The 20915-nt window shown below is 42.9% G+C and overlaps 1 protein-coding gene across 4 annotated transcripts in view; it reads left to right on the plus strand.

The window, feature by feature from the left end:
- Positions 1-20915, plus strand: part of LOC126457625 (glycerol kinase 2-like) — a 262723-nt gene that overhangs the window by 112940 nt on the left and 128868 nt on the right. Inside the window, exon 1 of one of the 4 annotated variants that reach the window (XM_050094093.1) lies at positions 13887-13905. The exons of 2 other annotated variants lie outside the window; for them this stretch is intronic. The gene's annotated coding sequence lies outside the window, so the exon portion shown is untranslated. Of the gene's footprint in view, positions 1-13886; positions 13906-17140; positions 17199-20915 lie in introns of those variants that run through there. One more of the 4 variants, XM_050094095.1, reaches the window with a different exon arrangement.

Genomic DNA, 20915 nt, shown 5'->3' on the forward strand with positions numbered 1-20915 from the left:
CTGAAGATTAGATGGATAGATCACATAACTAACGAGGAGGCATTGACTAAAATTGAGGAGAAGAGAAATTTGTGGCACAACTTGACTAGAAGAAGGGATCGGTTGGTAGGACATATTCTGAGGCATCAAGTGATCGCCAGTTTAGTATTGGAGGGCAGTTTAGTATTGGAGGGCAGCGTGGAGGGTAAAAATCGTAGAGGGAGACCAAGAGATGAATACACTAAGCAGATTCAGAAGGATGTAGGTTGCAGTAGGTACTGGGAGATGAAGCTTGCACAGGATAGAGTAGCATGGAGAGCTGCATCAAACCAGTCTCTGGACTGAAGACCACAACAACATCCCATGGAAGTCCAGGTGAAGCCACCTTAGCATAGCAGTGCCATCGTCCCTCTTGTTCCGAGCAGCCGTCGTCCTGGATGATGGCTTAGCCGGACACGACCATCGATCGATCTGGTGAAACAAGGATCATGATGTGTCCGACGAAGCGTCACATTTCCATTGAACTACGGTCGAGACGCAATGAGACAATGCCCAGTGCAATCGCAATTAACGCTGTCGTTTGGTTGTCTACTGCCGATCCTCATTCAGCAACGTGCGCACCTGTTGAAATTGGAGAAGGTACAGAGTACAAATTAAGTATTATATGCAATGATCGGTGGACGTTGGATTACAATCATCATGAGAACAACCCATGTCCTGTGCACCGAAGATGCGGGAGGACTGCCTTAAAAAAATGTGTCCACAGGTGTGGTGGAGGAAAAATAACGGAACACGTGCCCATTGACGGACCAAGAACATGTTGTTGCGTGGATTTGGAAAGCAACCTAATATAACTGATGTTCCGGGGTACTGGAAGAAAGGGTTCTAGATACACGAAGATGAAGCCATTTTGTTAATGTAACTTATGGTCTTCAGAGTTGTGGTTACTGGTTGGGGTGAGGTTAATTATACTTCAGAAAATGGTTAATTGCAGTACGAAGTGTCATTGAATGTTTAAAAATCTTAAGATTAGCCAATAAATATATTGTGGATTGCTTTCACACTTGAACGAAATTTTAAATCAGGTTCATTACAAAAGGTTAATAGCAAATCACTATAACAAGTTGCACAGCTGATGCAAGCCTGTAGCAACAAATAGACTGTGGCCGCTTTCATAGTAGCAGTAACTATTTTGAATGTAGGCTCGATGTAGTGTACGTGCTGCAGTAAGGAAGCGGCGTTGGTCGGCGTTAGACATCGCTTTACGAAGAAACAAGGAAAAGTAGAAGGGAACTAAGGGCAAAAGAAAGTTAATGCATGTATTGTGAGGGCTTGAAAGTGCAGAACTCTAAATTGTTTCCTCTTGTTAGAACAGCAGGGACCTTCATAACAGTTAATGAAAGCGCTCCGCGTTGCAAATGAAACAGTTATCTCTAATTAACAGTCTAAGCGGTCAGCCGTCGCCTGTTACGTGCCGGGAAAAAACTCCTTTATTATACACAGTATCAGTTATTATGGTCTGCCCGTCAAGGAAATGTTATTAAATGTACTCGGACCGTGGCTATAAAATATTATTAGTGTTCTATTGCTTTCTCATATGCGTTAGATTTGTAGTCGCTCGTGTGTTTGTCCAATGAACGCGGTTTGGGCGCAAAACTCCTTTCCATTACACGTACAGTTAGTCAGATGATGGTTTTCTTATGAGTTACATTTTATGGTATTTCTTCACAGAATGTATTATTCCTTGGTTCCGTTTTAAGCATCTCCGTTACAACTAGCATGTTCAAGAGTCTGTGGACACCAATACTCATGGTTCCATAGACGCCAGCCTTATTATTAATATCGTATTAGATATCCTTTCCATCGTGACAGTTTAGTCTTCGCGGAAGGTCTTCTGCCAAGTTCCAAAGACTGAATATGTTTTCGATCTCTGCTTGGAATGATAAACAGTGATGGCATATTTTATGCGCACTCCATACAGCACGCGTCCGACGCAGCAATTCGTTCTATAGACGTTCTGTGGAGATTGCGTATGTTCTGCCAGTAGTTCACTACTGGTTTTCTTTGAACCATGATTCAGTGGTTTGTGGATGGCTGCTTTGACGGCATGGCTCTTTAGTTCAGCAATGTCAGACTACCAAACCAAAGATCCTGAGTTCAGGCTTTAAGTGGTACCAAAACTTTTTTGTGTCACCGCATCTTTTCGCTTCTTGCAATAATTTTGTATATGTGAAAAATTCAGGGTTTCACCATGGTTCTGGACTTCGGGGTAAACTGTAGATCCCTGCCACTATACATGGTTGTATAAGTCAGTTCAAATATTAGAGGAAGGTGAAGACATACCCTCTCCAATAGAAGCATGCCTAGTACAGAGCTGTTTCGGACTGAATACCTATTTCTTACAGGAAAAATGTAGTTACACAGTCGTTCTCGTTATCGCTTGGGAAGCGAGTTGTTTTAAGTTTTCGATCGCTAGTAAAGAAAAAGACTGTCGTATTACCTCTACATGTTTTCACTGATGCTACGATGTTTTTCTTAAAGTACCGTTTGAAGGGCATCTGGTCAGTAGACACGCCCCTCTTGAGTGTCCATCCGAATGTACCACAACTCAATCACCCTTGCTTCACAGGCAGTAACAACTTCGTCGAAAGCATTGTTGCTGTTACTTGGTCGCTGAAACAGCACGTCAATGATGTGTCAAGTCACCTCACGACCAATCGTTCTGCCACTGGCAGCTATACTTGAAGCTGCAGCAAAATGCTCTGCAACAGTTGACAGGATGACCTCGCACTTGACTTTTGACGAATAGCCTTTCTTATTTATTTTTCGTTAGAGAGATAAGCCGAACTGCCTTCATACAGTGACCTCATCACGAACCTGATACATTAAAACAAGTTTTTTAGCTAACAGTTACAAAGCGAAAGATCTCATTAACATATATAAAATTAATAAGTGGACGATCTGTGCAGATAAAGAACACGATATTAAAAAAAGGTCTGAACATATTCCTCGTTCTTTCCGAAAGGATACAACGAGAGTACTTTTCTGTGCTGACTTCGACGCAAAATGTGTCATAGAGAAAGAGTAGTTTATTACAAATACTGTCAGGTATGTGTAAGATAGTATGGCATCTACCTGAAATTTTATTCGCGCCATACGGGCGGATGTTTCGGTGTCCATTTAGAGAACTTTGTAAGGTAGGTTGCAATATGTTTCTATTCTTTTAAAAAGAAAAGTGGACATACTTATCGAGATGTTGATCTATGCGTCTTACTTCATCGTTATGTTTCTAAAGTAACCCACGTAAATATGTTCGAAGAGCTTGAAATTTTTACACAAATAGAATTTCGTAGTTTACGACCTGTAGAAAAAAATGCACGATTGCACCAATAGATTAAGATACCTAAATCGTAGTTTGACGTAAAACTCAGAATACTTCTGTAATTTTAATTTTTGCAACATTCGCACTGTGTACATATGGCGAAAAAATGGGACTTAGAGGAGTTTCTACGTCGTTATTTTTGCGCGAGCGACGGTACGCAATTATCTTGCGAGTGGCGTCAAGCGTATACCAGCAGTTCGTCAGCTTGAGTGGCACATCCCTGTTTCTTTGGGCCATGGTCGAATAGTAGTGTGATTTAACAGTTGATGCATTTTGGCTGTTTGGTATACACTTGCGACCGCCATTTACTCGCTTGTTATTCGTGGGTCGTTTCTGCTAGCGGCCGTCGTCGGTCCTCATCCTTGTGCACGTCTAGCATTTCTAAGCTAGAATTTACGCAATATATTAATTTTTTTCACTTTTAAGAACTCTTTGTCAGAATTACAGTGTGACTATTTTTAATCTCATATTTGCAGTTCAAGAGTTTGCAACTATTACGTTGTTAACTGTATCCTTCAGTTCCAAAAATTCGGTCTCAGGTACGTTTAAATTATGGCTGCCTCTTTGGGCCTGTTCAGTTGATGAGTTGCTGTGCAACATGTTCAGGTTCGTGCAGTTGTGTTCAGAATGTATGGTGATAGGCGTTTAGTTTGTTAGTAGTTTATTACCCCCTTTTTCTTCCTTCTTAAACAGACTGTTTGATGATGACCTGCTAATAAACAGAAACCGGTAATATTTGTGTGACTAGAGGCCGAAATAAATGAAAAATTTGTGGTTGTAAATACCAGAAGCAGGTATACTTGTTCCTAAAAGATGAACAGCAGCACCTCCGGGCACCGGCAGTACCGCTAATCCTAAACCCACTGTGCCCGTTTAACGCTTCTGAAGCGGTCTGCAGTTACGAAACACTTTATCTCGCCCCGCTAGTCGCCTGTCCTCGGCGATAGTACCTCAGCAACTTACATCCCGTTCAAAAATAACGTCTTATCGAGTTTGCTTTGGCCGTAAGATCATTCAGCAGCCACTTATCCGGGTCATTTACAGCGCAATTGAAACTACTGATGGGCACCGCTTGCAAAAATGCGTCTTCTTCATCGACAGACTGAGCACACTCCCACGTAGATTTATGTAGACGCTCCACAGGATTTGGTATCTGTACGGAACTCAGTGGTGGCTATGTTGGTTTCGGGATTTTCTTGCGAATTCAAAAATTCCAGGGTTGGCGTCACAGAAGTCCTTGAACTTGTATTAAAAATATTTCGAACGTTAGGATAAATCCTTAGATTCCGATCCCTCACAAATCCGTTTCGTAAATTGACTGCGAGAAATGGGAATCGTTAAGTGCTAGTAGTCAACTGTACCAAGGGTAGTGGAACATACGCCTAAAATTAGAGGTAGAAGATGTAACTTCAGTTTGGACTCCCCATGGGACGGAGTGTTTATTTCTACAAACAGTAATATTACATTTAGCAACGTCGAAACGGAATTTGATTGCGAACTTAATAACAGAGAATAGATCCTACTAGACAAAGGTTGGTAGTTCGATACTTTTTACTGGGCAGTGGAAAATTAATTACTAACTTAGGGGCTCATTCAGAAACAAATTACGGCCAGTATCACATAAATATTCGTATTACGTAATAGCAGCGAAATGTCGCTTCACCGTGCCGAGTATCAATTGGACCAACTGCGCAATCACTGCTGACAGTAAGGACTGCCTTGTGAAATGATAATGAACGTATCAACCAAAAACAGTCTAACATGTCGACCGACTGTTCACAGAAAACAAGATTTTTTTTCTCTCTCTCTTCAGCAGTTAATTGCTGTTAACAAAGGCACACACTGACATTCGACTACGATGCTTTATACTGTTGACTGTTACCAAAAGCAAAAAATCTTATTGAAATGAGTAAGTAGAAAAAGGGTCGCAAAATATTTGCGAAGAATAAGAAGAGGAGGAAACGAAAATATTTGTATATAATTAGACAGGTACAGAAGAGATTGATCCGAGTTTAAAGATAAGATTGATCGCGTCCTGGACGACTGTCGCCAACAAAGTGATAAACGACGACAAACATCCGGCTTGTCTTAATAAATTGAGAAAGTAGGACATATTTGCTTACCACGTTCCAAAAGGAATGTATAGAAACCTAAGATAGGGAAACCTATGTATTTAATTCCGCTTTTAAAAGTGCATTCCCCCAGTATCGATCTACGTAAACGCAATTTGGCCACCATAAAAGTTCGCAAATAAATTGTGTTCAAATGGGGACCGTCGACCCTGCATGTCTCTCCATTCAATAAAAGCGGTAAAAGAACAGATGGGCAAAATTCATAACGTCTGCTTGTTGGATCTTGTAATATATCACCATTCTTATGAAAATTTGGTCTCTGTTTCCACATTATATCTTGCAAATTGTGAACTCATACAAACAGTTTAAGAATGAATTTGGACTGGAACAAAACAGCTGTAGAAGAAGAATGGTTGGAAAACTGGGGGACGGGGAGAAGTAACCATAAATGTCCTAACCTAGCCTGATGATGGGCAAGGGGAAAACGACGACGACAACAACATAAACAGATACCGTCCTCAGGAAAACGTTATCATCAAGATGTACTGTCGTGTATAATATCGTTAAAAATTTATGATCAGCTCGCAGAACTATTGGACAAAACCCATACGTAATTCCTAGTAGCAAAAATGAGGTGGTGAACGTACCCTAAACAAGCGTTGTTGGAATGTTAAATCCTTCAGCAGATATACAGAGGTCTAAAAATTAGTGTATACTCTCACAAACTATAATCTGCGAAAACAAGACAGTTGACATGTAATATGCATATGTTTGTTACACTAGCTCTGCACAGAAGTGGTGTTAAATCCGCTTGCAACAGCTAGTAGTAGCAGTAAACTGTGTGTCTGACAGTAGGAAGACAGTAAGTAGCAGTAAACTGCGTGTCTGACAGGACGACAGTTACTGCTGAGACAACGATTAAGATAGCCACAAGGGCGTCGAGGCATCACTTACAGCGATAGAGAATCTTTAACTAGAAGCTGCTCATACATAGACAGAGGTAGCCAGTTGGCTAATTGTTTGTCCTGTTCATAAACTGTGTCAGTTTCAAACTACAGTTCGGTTATCCAGAAGTTTGATAGGCCGGCAAAGGGCGTACTGTTTTTGGAATCGCGTCCACATCCTGAAGTCTGCCTTGGCTGCAACCCCCAGAAATGTAAAGTCATTAGTTACTACGCAAAGATGATTTCATGAAGGTGTAAAGTGTACGAGACGATTTACTAAGTGCCTGTCACTCATTGCAGTTTTGTGCGTCGATGCTTTCGTCTTAAATTATTGACAAATAAATATATTGAAAACACATGTTTAATTTGGTTCATTTCTCCACTTATTTCGTGTATTGGTGTGCGCAACTGCAACTGCTACCTACGTGCCATTTCTACTTGCAGACTTAGTTGGTAGGTAGGTAATAAGTAATATGTTGTAATAATATTATTTCACACTTTTATCAAATTATTGAACAAGTGACAACTCACTTGGGATACGATGGTTAGAATTCAAGCGAGCCAACAAAACCATTGGGTATTATGGACAAAATAGAAATCCTGAATAGGTAGTACAAAGATTGTGATTAGAGTTTTTCTTAGGACATCCCAAAACCGGGCGGCAGAAGAGTTTTCGTTTAGAGTTAATTGTAGAACCGGTGGAGGCTTATTCCCAGGCTCTGTTTTAGGACATTTTAGTATGTTTATTTATGTTATGTATTTATTACTGTCACTTATTTTTGTATTAGGCTGAAAAATCTCAAAAAATTGTTGATATAGTCAATTATCATGCTGCAGAAACACACATGTATTTGTAAGATGTGTTACAGGAAACTGCAGATGATGTCATATAATTTGATGGCCTCAGAGAGAGGTTCAAAAAATGGTTCAAATGGTTCTCAGCACTATGGGACTTAAATTCTGAGGTCATCAGTTCCCTAGAACTTAGAACTACTTAAACCTAACTAACCTAACGACATCACACTCAGCCATGCCCGAGGCAGGATTCGAACCTGCGACCGTAGCGGTGGCGCGGTTCCAGACTGTGGCGCCTAGAACCATACGACCACCGTACCCGGATCAAAGAGAAGTTATGGAGTGGACACGCCTATGTGCTGCATCTTAAGAAGATCGTTCCTTTCACAGATGGCTCTCGGTTTAGCTTGCGAGGACACAGAAGGTGTGTTTAGAGAAACGAATCTCATTGCAAGACAAAACATCCGTGAAAGGGATGCGTGTGTGACTGTGCTGTGTCTCTTTAGCTGTATGTAAAGGATTGCTGATGGGTAGAATGGTATACTAATCAATTAGTGCATGAAACTACAGACAAACTAACTTTATGGCACAACGTGACTAGAATAAGAAGTAATCAGATAGTTCATTTTGTTAAGGAGAAAATTGTGTTCGAGGAGGGGGTTGCCAGTTGTTGAGGTACACAAAGGCCTATATGTAATAACCAGCTTCAGATGGATATACTTTGCAGTTGTTACACATAGATGATGAAACTACGTCAAACCAGTTTTCGAATGGAAGAAGACTGCAGCAGCAGCAGCAACGACAACAACAAATAATAATAAAAATCAGCTATCTAGGTGATAGTATGTCCTGTAAGATGACAACATTCAACCATACGGCTCTCGTCGCGTGAATGTTGCTGGTGCATAATTACCACCACTACAGGTCGCTAAACGAGCTGCAGACGCAACCAGTTTATCAATTTCAGTTTATCAATTACAAATATATATCTTCAGTACTAACTTAAATTGAAGCTTTTTGGTCGCCAGATCTTCTCATTTTTTACGTTACTTTTTAGCTACTTGACAGTCCTGTGTAAAAATTTTGACGAAGGACTCTGTCGCCCAGAGTTTGTTTCACGACTGCTTTCTGATGTAAGCTTAATTGTATGACCTTCTGAGGCTGGCAAATTTGCCGAAACTAGTCAGGGAGTTGATTTATAAAAAGCTGCCAATTGATTATATCTATTCTTACAACATGCATCACAGCTGACAGCCATGATTAAAATTATAAACAGACGTCCACACACTGAATAATACTGAAATTTGTTCACTTTTCTTGTCTTCTGGAGGATTGCAAGCCGTTGGTGAACTAGTATTTGTATTTTAAAAAACCAAAAGGTTGCAGAAGACACTTTTGTCATTTATTACACCAAGACACAGCACGCCAGTTTTGTGCTTTAGTATGAAAGGCCACAGCAAGATGACGTCTTGCAGAGGAAACATTGCGACTTGTTCAGACAGGGAAAAAGAGAAAGCCTTGTGAAACCGCTACGAAAGCAGGTGGTTTTGAGAGAGAATACGCGAGCTATAATATGGTCGTAGACGTGTATTATCAGCCAAATCCATGTGATATTGCATCCATCAGAGGTAAGCAACAACAAAAATGTAATTATGTGGTATGCTGTATTATACCATGTAACTATGTGTCCTATCAGGGCAGTGTGGTACATGTACACTATGTGATTAAAAGTATCCGGACACCACCTAAAACATACGTTTTTCATATTTGGTGCATTGTGCTGCCACCTACTGCCAGGTACTCTATATCAGCGACCTCAGTAGTCATTAGACATTGTGAGAAAGCAGAATGGGGCGCTCCGCGGAACTCGCGTACTTCGAAAGTGGTCAGGTGATTGGGTGTCACTTGCGTCATACGTCTGTACGCGAGATTTCCACACTACTGAACATTCCTAGGTCCACTGTTTCCGATGTGATATGGATTTTCACCTGCCTCGAGATGACTGGGTGTTCGTGTTGTCCTCATCATTTCATCATCGTTCATGAATGTGGTGAGATTGCGCTGAGCAGAGGTTGGGAATTTGTACGGGCGCTGATAACCGTGCAGTTGAGCGCCCCACAAACCAAACGTAAACATCAAACGAATCACGGTACACATCGTGGCGATCCGATATCAGGGAGTGGATATGGCGAATGCCCGGTGAACGTCATCTGCCAGCGTGTGTAGAGCCAACAGTAAAATTCGGAGGCGGTGGTGTTATGGTGTGGTCGTGTTTTTCACGGAGGGGGCTTGCACCCCTTGTTGTTTTGCGTGGCACAATCACAGCGCAGGCATATATTGATGTTTTAAGCATCTTCTTGCTTCCCACTGTTGAAGAGCAATTTGGGGATGACGATTGCCTCTTTCAGCATGATCGAGCAACTGTTCATAGTGCACGGCCTGTGGCGGAGTGGTTATACTACAATAACATCCCTCTAATGGATTGGCCTGCACAGAGCCCTGATCTGAATCCTATAGAACACATTTGGGATGTTTTGGAACGCCCGACTTTGTGCCAGGCCTCGCCGACTGACATCGATACCTCTTCTCGGTGCAGCACTCCGTGAAGAATGGGCTGCCATTCCCCAAGAAACCTTCCAGCACCTGATTGAACGTATGCCTGCGAGAGTGGAAGCTGTCATCAAGATTAAGGGTGAGCCAATATCATACTGAATTCCAGCATTGCCGATGGTGTCCGGATACTTTTGATCACATATTGTAGTACTTTTTAAATACTACTAATTTTAATGGAACCAAGAGCTATGGGGCAATTCATTAGGTATTTATCTAGAACCCATTAACCATAAACGATTGTCAGATTTGTGATGCACATCACTAAGTGCATGCTATAGGGATTATTGTGGCTTCCCATTGTATAGCTGCTAAATTGCTGTATTGTTTAGTATGATTTCGTTCATCATAGTAGTAATTTTGGATTCCATAAGGAGCAGACTTAAAACCTAACATAAAGAAATATAGTAATGGATGGATATCCTGTTAACTTTCTAGAAGCTACATTGTTCAAATTTCTTGCCTCAAATCCTATTCAGTTTTCCAGAAGCACGTTGTTCACGAAGATTTCCACGAAATTAATGTCGAGAAGCGTAGCCGTCCTTGTAGACATCGCGGACTACGACCTTAACACACAAATATCGTAACCCTATTCCTACACAGCATAACAAACTGGTTGACATATCTGCGCTGAATTCACTACGTGTAATAGTTAAAAATGTTATGTTTCGGGCCACAAGAGTACCACATTGTATGTAGTACCTTATAACAAAATAAACAGAACTCTTATGTCCATGATTTATGAAATTTTTTGAATATGCTTATGGCTCTGTTTACGTAATGTGGATTAGTATTGCCTAGCGCCCCAGTTCATCGACTGCAGTCTGTTTTATCTTAATTTATACTTCTGTATCATGCTAGACACGATTTGTTAAGTTACCACCGTTTGGTGACTTATTCCCTAATTTAAGGAAAGAGGCGTGTGCATCAGTTAACAGAATTACTGGGCAACACACTAATTATTTTTTTTTTCAACGACCAGTGCTTCGAATAGACTGTGGAAGAAACTGCTGTCTTCGTCATGTGTTTCATGCAAGCGTCGGAGAAGTAGACGGAGAAATTAGTTGGTTGGTTGGTTGTTTCGGGGAAGGAGACCAGACAGCGAGGTCATCGGTCTCATCGGATTAGGGAAGGACGGGGAAGGAAGTCGGCCGTGCCCTTTGAAAGGAACCATCCCGGCATTTGCCTGGAGCGATTTAGGGAAATCACGGAAAACCTAAATCAGGACGGCCGGACGCGGGATTGAACCGTCGTCCTCCCGAATGCGAGTCCAATGTCTAACCACTGCGCCACCTCGCTCGGTCTGAGAAATTAGTATTCGCGCTGAAACAAACAAGTAATTTTTCTTGCCGTAGTTGGATGTTACTATAAAGTACCGACTGGTGATGAAAAGACATACTTCTTGCCGTGCAATTTACAGTGGCTTGCGCAGCACCGAATAAGCGGCAGGAAACAGCTCTACCTACATAAATGATGATGTGCATCGCCCCGTCGCGCACAAGGCCATATCTAAGGGGGTAGTCAGTCCTCTACGAAAATTTTAAAAAAATAGACTTTTTTGTTTCAAATGTTCTCTGCGATGACTATTGCATTGCAATGTTCATCGCAAGTTCGTCAGAAACTCCTTTATCAAGCTGCAAGGCGGTTTCTGAAAAAGTCTACGAAAAGCGTTCACAGCGGAAAAAAAGTTGACATGTAATTTCAACGACGGCCCAACAGGAATTATGGAATTTATGAACGTGCTCGAACTTGAGATCGGACCTTCCTGTAACAACTCCTGCAGAAAAGCGGACGAAAAGCGTATCGAGGGAGCAGAGCAGCGGATGACAGGAGCTGTCAAAGAGCCCAGCAACACCTTCGTGGCTACGAAGAAGATCGAGGAGGACCTCCTTTTGGATCTGGAAGGATTGCTTTATGGTGTAGGGTTCGCTGAGAAGAGGTATTTTTAGCTTAACTACACAACATGTAACCCAAAATTTTAAAAGCGTTTTTCTCAAACTATTTTTCAAATTGGCGGGAAACATAACTTGAGAACGGTACATACGATTCTGATCGGAGTTAATGCTGGTATTCGAAATTAAATTCTCTACCAGCGTACATAGCCGTTCTGCGATATCTTCAAATGTCTGTTTCCAATGCACGCTTTTGTCGCGATTTTGAACTTTGCGGGCGAAGAACGTAATATTTCTTTCAACACGCCACAATTTTCTTAGGGCATAACATTTTTCAGTTATTCTTTGTATACTAATAGAAAATAGATTGAAAATGACTTACACAAAACTGTTTTGCAGGAGGTCCAATAGGAAGGATTCGGGAATTTCCGGCGGTGATCAGTGTTCCGGCTGCAAGGGGTCCTTCCGCCTGTTGCAGCAGATACAAGGAGCGTCCGATGTTGATACAAAAGTGATTTATTAAAGAAAAAAAGCATAAGGAATAAAAGTATTTTATCATATTTAACATTACTTTTTACACTGAAGCACCAAAGAAAGTGGTACAGGCATGCGTATTCGAACACAGAGATATGTAAACAGGCACAAGACGGCGCTGCGGTCGGCAACGCCTATATACGACAAGTGTCTGAAGCAGTTGTTAGATCGGCTACTGCTGCTACAACGCCAGGTTATCAAGATTTAAGTGAGTTTGAACGTGGTGTTACAATCGGTGCACGAGCGATGGGGACACAGGATCTCCGAGGTAGCGATGAAGTGGGTATATTCCCGCACGACCATTTCACGAGTGTACCGTGAATATCAGGAATCCGGTAAAACATCAGATCACAGACATCGCTTCGGCCGGAAAAAGATCCTGCAAGAACGGGACCAACGACGACTGAAGAGAATCGTTCAACGTGACAGAAGTGCAATCCTTCCGCAAATTGCTGCAAATTTCAATGCTGGGCCATCAACAAGTGTCAGCGTGAGAACCATTCCACGAAACATCATCGATATGGGCTTTCGGAGTCGAAAGCCCACTCGTGTACCGATGATGACTGCACGACACAGTTTTACGCCTCGCCTAGGTCCGTCAACACCTACAGGGGACCGTTGATGACTGGAAACATGTTGCCTGGTCGGACGAGTCTCGTTTCAAATTGTATCGAACGAAAGGACGTGTACTTGTATGGAGATAACCTCACGAATCCATGGATTGTGGATGTCAGCAGGGGACTGTTCAAGCCGGTGGAGGCGCTGTAATGGTCTGGGGCGTGTGCAGTTGTAGTGATATGGGACCCCTGATACGTCTAGATACGACCCCGACACGTGACACGTACGTAAGCATCCTGTCTGATAATCGTGCGTCCATTCATGTCCATTGTGCATTCTGACACTTCGACAATTCCAGCAGGACAATGCGACACCCCACACGACCAGAATTACTACAGAGTCGCGAGTTTAAACACTTCCGCTGGCCACCAAACTCCCCAGACATGAACATTATCAAGCATATCTGCGATGGATTGCAACATGTTGTTCAGAAGAGATCTCCAGGCCCTCATACTTTTACGGATTTGTGGACAGCCCTGCAGGATTCATGGTGTCAATTCCCGGCAGCACTACTTCAGACATTAGTCGAGTCCATGCCACGTCCTGCTGCGGCAAATTTGCGTTCCCGCGGGGGCAATACACGATATGAGGCAGGCGTACCAGTTTCTTTGACTCTTCAGTGTACCTTATTTGAAAAATATCACGAAAATCACCTAATCTTCATGCGTTCAGAGAGGCAACTCCCGTAAGTAACAGTCTCATAACGTTTTAATCTGTCACGTATGATAATTAGTCACTGCTTGCCAGACATTTACCGGGTACATTCTATGAACTTCGTAGTACCTTTCAGACTGTATTACTAGTAACTGAAGAGGACAGGTGTTACTTCTACTGATGTAGATGTTAACTCAGTGCAGAACACAGCGTCTAGGTTTCGTGCAATATTCCTAGATGGGAGTGATGTAGACCTCACACAAGGTTCACGGAGAGCCTCCAGCCAAACTACGAAAAAAACGTGAGAAATGGAACTTTGCTCGAGTCGATGATAAGTGCTCAGATAGCTGCCGACTGAAGAGAGCGTATCAAGCAAATGGTTTAAGACCGTCACTGGAGTAACACAAGGACTGTTGTACCAAGCGGTGAGAAAAGAAAAGCTTTACTAAGATCTAAAAATAGCCCCAGTGTTTGATATCGTTACTAGGTTCATAATATTTTATTATGGCGTATACATTAAGAACTCAGCTGTTTGAATCTGTTGCAAAGGAAGATAGCTCACTTTTTCTTTATCGTTATCCTCATCATAGTTGTTTTTATTTCAGTATATTTCCTCACTGTTGTCCTAATTACTAAGTCAATACATCCGAGAAATTATAGACTTATTGTAAAACACGTACTTTTTGTACGAAAAACGCATTGATATCTGTCGACAAAGATGGCAAGACATTTGTAGCACAATAATACTGTTACGTAGACAATGCAGAAAATAACGTTAATATGTACAGCGCAGGTTCATTGTAAAAAAAAAAAAATAAGTTTTGACGATATGACATACTTGGGATAATGGACGTCTGAATGAGCATTTTAATGCTATTCTCAGATTTTTCCGAACGAAACTATAGGGATGATTCCAGTGCTTGATATTATAAAGACTGAGAGAACTCCAATATTCACTAGCTTCCGCTGCTTCATTGTTTAAAATATTTTGTTGATATGTGGGTCCACAGCCTCGAAGAACAGAGTAGGCTGTACAGTTATCATTTATCTGTTGTGCGACTGGCAAACTTCGACTCTGTCGTTTTCTAGCTCTTATGACTGAGCAGTACTGTACATGCCCTTCGTGTTGTAACATACGATCCAAAAAAAAAAAAAAACCATTCCATATGTTCATCCATACGTGGAATAACATCTTTATTGCAGTCTGAGATCGGAAACGTCCTAGAAGTCAGAATGTCTTGTGGTTTCCACAAGAGCTGAAATGGTTATGTGCTTCTAGTACGAAGATTTCGTTCTCAGACTGCAATACTACTTATGAATAAGTGCTGGAAAATGACAGAGTCGAAATTGGCCAGTTCCACAGCAAATAAAGGATAACGATACAGCCTACTACGCACAATGTTTTCTTTTACAAAATTGTTTGAAATGCCAAGTTAGTACATTTCCTGTTTTTCCCGTAGTATTGAGAGTTTTGCATGTTTTCGTTATCTGAGCCAGCTATGTCAATGAAGAGAACGTTTCCGGTCGGTTGTGTTGACTGAGCTGGGAGTTAGAACTGTACAGTCAACAGTTTTCAAAATATAATTTTTTGCAGCTAGAGGATGGTTTGTATTTAAGGTAGAACGATTCAGCGTTTCTTTGTTTTGTAGTCGTCACGGCCTATTGGTGTAATACGTTGACTACTTCGTTGTGTGTTGAATATAAGTCTTGTTCAGCTAGTTACATAGCTACCACAGTAAGCGTACAGAAGCATTGCTTGATGCATTGGCAGTAGGCACAAATCTTCATCCCCAACCGCAAGTTAACTAAACTTCTGGACCACATTAGTTGAGGGATGTCTTGCACGATGGCTGCTTACAAGAAATGGTAGAAGTTACCCCCAAAAAAAGGCAATAAACTCGATCAGAAATAGTGTAACATCATAAAGGCAGTTACTACTTACGCATTGCATCATAATTTCCGATTTATATAAATCACCCACATAAAATACATTATTATGATAAATACCACCTTAGCATTGTCATTTGAAATATTATCAAAGTACGAGTTTATTTAGTTCTGTATTCGGAGAGCATATCAGGCTGTCAGATGCCCGTTATGTTAACATGTGCAGCTGTTTTTATATTCTCGTCTGCTGTGTGCACACGGCAGGAACAACATCCTTTCAAAAAGTGGTTCAAATGGCTCTAGGTACCCGGACTTAACATCTGAGGTCATCAGTCCCCTAGACTTAAAACTACTTAAACCTAACTAACCTAAGGACATCACACACATCGACGCCCGGGGCAGCAGCGCGGTTCCGGACTGAAGCGCCTAGAACCGCTCGGTCATAGCGGCCAGCTAACACCTTTTCGTTTGGTCCAAAACTGTTGTTTTCTTACTATAGTACTACGGGAAATTATACGATCAAAGAGCAGCTTACAACTTGTGGGATCATTTAAGCCAGTTTCTTGAAAGCATTAAGAATTCCGGTTTGTTCGCTTTCTGTTTTCTCCTTATGTAGATGGTATGGTTGCATAATTTTGTGCATGAAAGTTTGTAAATGTGTTAGGTTGGTTGTTTCTTTCGTGCACGAGCTTCAACCGTTTTCAGTGTACATAACCGCGTGTCTAGTTTCAGGCAAATGGCCTGCTACTGTAGACTTAATTTAGCTTTGTTTAGCAACTGGAGCCATGTTTTATTTTGTATACAAAACTAATATTTATATTGGATTTTTTTTTTTTTTTTTTTTTTTTTTTTTTTTTTTTTTTTTTTTTTTTTGAGAGGGTACCAACAAACTGGAGACTATACTAGATCTTCTTATTACAATCAGACGTGTGTGATGGAAGCACTGTAATTCGTTTCTGATAAAGGAAATTTATTTTGTATTAGGTGTAGCCGTGACTTTTGGTAGCTAGTTTGTGTTATTCATTATTAAATCTGCCATTGGTTAAAAAAAAACTGTCAAACGTGGGCCTGTGCTGCAGTCGAGATAAAATTCAGGGTGCTGTATCACCTGTATGGAATCTCTTGACAGCATGTACTAATGCTCAAGGTTAAATTTTTGAGCACTTAGTGTGACAGGAAGCACACGAACGAAAAATACACCTCTATAAACTAAGCCTGGAAAAAAAATGAAGCACCCATGAGACCTGGTCGGGTGTCAGTGTAACTTCGTACACGGACACACTATCGGCGCGATATGTAAATGATTAGAGTTGCAGTTCTCTGAGACAGGTTGAACGGTGACCTGAGTACATTATCATTCTGCGTTTTGTGTGTTATCAACCGTAGTACGGTATAAAACGTGCTTGAACAGTGAGAGAGTTTAGTGATCACCGTGAGAAACATGGAGATGCTGAGTACTAAGGTTCCGGTCGACCACATGTGACCGCTACAAGGTAGGATCGCCGTATTGAGCACCAAGCACATCGTAACCCCTCCATATCTGCGCCTGCCATCCGAGAACAAGTAATAGACTGTCTACGATAATGTGTCATCCCACGCTATCGATAGGAGGGTGACGACTGCCGGACTAGGGAATATCACAGTACAAACGGCTGTGTTAGGATTAGTGGCGTGGCCGGGAAGCATTGTGATCAGCGGTGATTCGCGGCTTTGCAGTTCGCGGATGATCTTCGTCGGCAATTATGGCGGCGACCTGAGAAGAGGTTTTGGTGGGTCACAGCGGTGTTACTCCTGGCATCATTGTGTGGGGAGCCATTGGATGTGACTTCAGGTAACGACTGGTAGTGATTGAAGGAATTCCGGCGGCACAACGGTACGTCTCGGACATCCCGCATCCTCATGTGTAACCTGTTGTGCGACAGTATCATGATGCCATCTTTCAAGAGGTCCACGTGTGGGATGTGTGTCTATGAACCGTCTGCGTGATGTTGAGGTACTCCTGTGGCCAGCAAGATAGAACGTGTCGAATACCAGGCTGTACTCAACGCTGTCCATTGTCAGTATCTAGGATATCAAGGCCAAGTTATAATAGTTGTGGGCCAGCTTGTCTCTGGAGAGGGTAAAACTTTAAGACACCCTTCCCAGTCGAATCAGTGCATGCATCCAGGATAGAGGTATGTAGCGTTATACTGATAAGTGGGCTCATACTGCTACGTTCTTTGTAAATGTAACTGGATTTTGTAGTCAGTAGTCAACCCGGGAAGTTTCATTTCGTTTCCTTGTACTCTTTTGGCACTTCTTTTCTCAGGAAGTGTATTTACTCTTTATGAACATGTGTGGGTTGGCACGTGTTCGCTGCCTCACTCGTACAAGCATTGACTGATGGCTTTGAAGGAAGACATCTACAGCCCGACTGCAGAAAATATAACTGTGGAAACTGACAGCAGGAGTTGCCGAGGGTGGAAGGCGCCCGCAGAGCGCTGCAGGTGCGGCCTGTATACATTACAGGTCTCGGTATGGCGGTCGTGTCTCTCTTCCTGCATCATTGGCCGCGTTATTCCTTCAAGCGCGCACACCTGTATACTCACTGTTCAGCGGTAACTGCTTAGCCGCGCGGAGTGGCCGCGCGGTCTATGGCGACATGTCACGGATTGCGCTGCCACGCCCGCCAAAGGTTCGAGTCCTCCCTCGGGCATGGGTGTGTTATGTGTTGTTCTTAGCAAAAGTTATAGCATAAGTTAGTTTAAGTAGTGTGTAAGTCTGGGGGCCGATGACCTCAGCAGTTTTGTCCCTTAGGAATTCACACATATGAACACTTTTGGTAACTGCTTATCAGGCATCATGGCGGCCAGTAACCAAAGCAACAAATAACTTAGGCTTTGTAACGAATTGGACAGACCATTAAGCTGAGCAGTGCCGATTAAGTACGTCTAAAGCGATGTTTTTAACGATACGTATGTGAATACAAATGGCTCTGAGCACTATGGGACTTCTGAGGCCATCAGTCCCCTAGAACTTAAAACTACTTAAATCTAACTAACCTAAGGACATCACACTCATCCATGTCCGAGGCAGGATTCGAACCTGCGACCATGGCGGTCGCGCGGTTCCAGACTGTAGCGCCTAGAACCTCTCGGCCACTCCGGCCGGCCATGTGAATACAGCTGCGTCTACCGCCGCCGCCGCCGCCGCCGCCACCACCACCACCACCACCACCACCATTAAAATGGCGTATTGCCCCCCATCAACAGTATACTCTCTGCACTGACTTACGAAGTCCTATTCAGGTGACGATGTCTCCGTTCTGTGTAGTGTATTCTGTTTGTTTCGTCAGGATAAAAAGACTCCACCGTCACATTATCAATAGCAGTTTATTAGGCTCTAACGAAACGGGAAGGGGTATACGGCTCCTAGAAGAAGGGTCATTGATTGGACTTCGACGTGAGAGATTGCCGCAACCGTTCAGTAAGTGTTATGAGCAGTAATGCGGGTAATTGGAGTACTACGCTTAGGAGGACTGTATATATTGACAAGGAGGCGCCAATTTCCGGTGGCAGCTTTCAGCCTCCTGTTTGCCCCGTGTGCATCGGCCACGGCCTCATCCATCAGCTTGCCGCTGTGCCCACGCGCGGCTGGGTGCCACGTAAGCCGCTCTACGTCTCACTTGCGCTTCTGGGAAGACACAGCAGCTGCGATAGTACCCGCTACGATATTACAGCGCCGATTTACAAAATTTCAATGAGACAATTTCGGAAACGGATGACTTATAGGTCTACTACTCGATATCAGTGAAAACCATTGAAAATGTGATTCCCTGGAACTGAGCCTTTGGTTGTTTTCGTAACAGAGGCACATTATTGTAAAACAAAGCGGTGGAAAATGGTAAATAATAATTGTAAAAAATAATACACTGCTGAAAAAGTGCATCACCACAAGGACAAGAATATTTTATCAACAAGTGATGTGACAGGTAATTCATCACTGTAGGAGTATATGGCAACAAATTCAGGTCGAATGAAACACACATGTTACAGTAAAGGGCGCCCAAGCAATCGCATCAATAGACATTTCGCCCCTCTGGGAACAATGCAGGTGTATTCTCATATGCAAACGATCATATTCTGCTATCAAGATTGTCCTGCGCATCTTGCACCCTTTCTTGCAACTGGGCAATGGACCTTGCAGGCTGTGGAGCACTTGTGAGTTCCCACTTCACCATGTAAAAACAAAGTGTTCAGCTGGCGGGAGGTCTGGCACTCTTACCAGCCAGGGCAGTTATTCTACACCACGAAAAACACGTTGCGTAGCAGCAGCCGTATGTGGACGCGCATTTTCCTGCTAAAGAAGCACATCATGTTACTGTCGAAAAAATGGCAGTAGCAAGGGTATAACTGCCTGTACCGTGTAGCGGCCACTGGTTGGTTTACCCTGAGGAAACACCAAGTGTGACCGCCCGTTGTAACTAATGGGCCCCTACACCCTGAAGCCTAGGGTGGGACATATGTCGTGGGTGCGTGTACTAGGGAATTGGGCAGCCACCAATTCCATTCTGTACACGTGTACGTCCATCACTCGCATACAGAGAGAACGTGCTTTCATCACTGAAGACGACAGATCGCCACTCTACACTCCAGACGACTCTTTCACAAGACCATAGCCGTGTTTGGCGGTGCCGAGGTGTCGGTGGCTGCCTCGCCAGAAGCGCATATGATCTTTCTCCTGCTGCAAGCAGACGGTTCCCGATGGTCCTCGGTGACACAGCAGGTACAACATATTCCCGAATTTCTTGCCTGGATGATGTATAGTCGGCTAACGCTGCTCTAGAAATGCGCACACCTTAACGTGCTTCTGTGCACGTGTGGAAATGTTCCGCAACCACTGTTGAAAGCGGAGACACACCACCGATACAGTGTGCCCAACATATGCAGCAATCCGTTGATGCGTCCATCCGGCTTTCCCAAAGCCCAAAGTGTGACCCCGTTCAAATGGCTGCAGTTGTTTAACAGGAATCTGCACTCGTCGGTGGAGCTTGGTTGTATCCTAGAATGAATGTTCCAATCACTGTTCACTTCTAAATTCGACTAATGTCTAGAGAGAAAAGTAGAAGGGATACAGACAAGCCTCGTGAGTGCCGTCTTATCGCCGATGACCGTGACACATGAATCCACAATATGCCCATAAAATTATACCTTGATGATGATGATGATCATCCCGTGTGGCTTAACGACCTGGCGCAAGTCTTTCAATTTGATGCCACTTTGGTGACTTGATTGCCCCTTACCGACCCCAGTAATCCTACTGGGGAAAGCGAACGTACAGTTTAACGTGAAATACGAACCACGTGTCATTCCTTGCTAATATTCACACCACTGAGAGGCGAAAGTTTGGTTAAAGGCAGAATTCAATATTCACTGTTCCGACCGAGATTCGATCCCGCGACAATTGGATTTCCAGACACGCACTAAGCACTTCAGGACCGCCAAGCCCGTATTTAATGCAACGTTTGCTTTCCGACAAAATCCTATTTTAATTTATTGCATTTTTCAGC

Source organism: Schistocerca serialis, chromosome 2 (assembly GCF_023864345.2).
Source record: "Schistocerca serialis cubense isolate TAMUIC-IGC-003099 chromosome 2, iqSchSeri2.2, whole genome shotgun sequence".
Classification (NCBI taxonomy): domain Eukaryota; kingdom Metazoa; phylum Arthropoda; class Insecta; order Orthoptera; family Acrididae; genus Schistocerca; species Schistocerca serialis.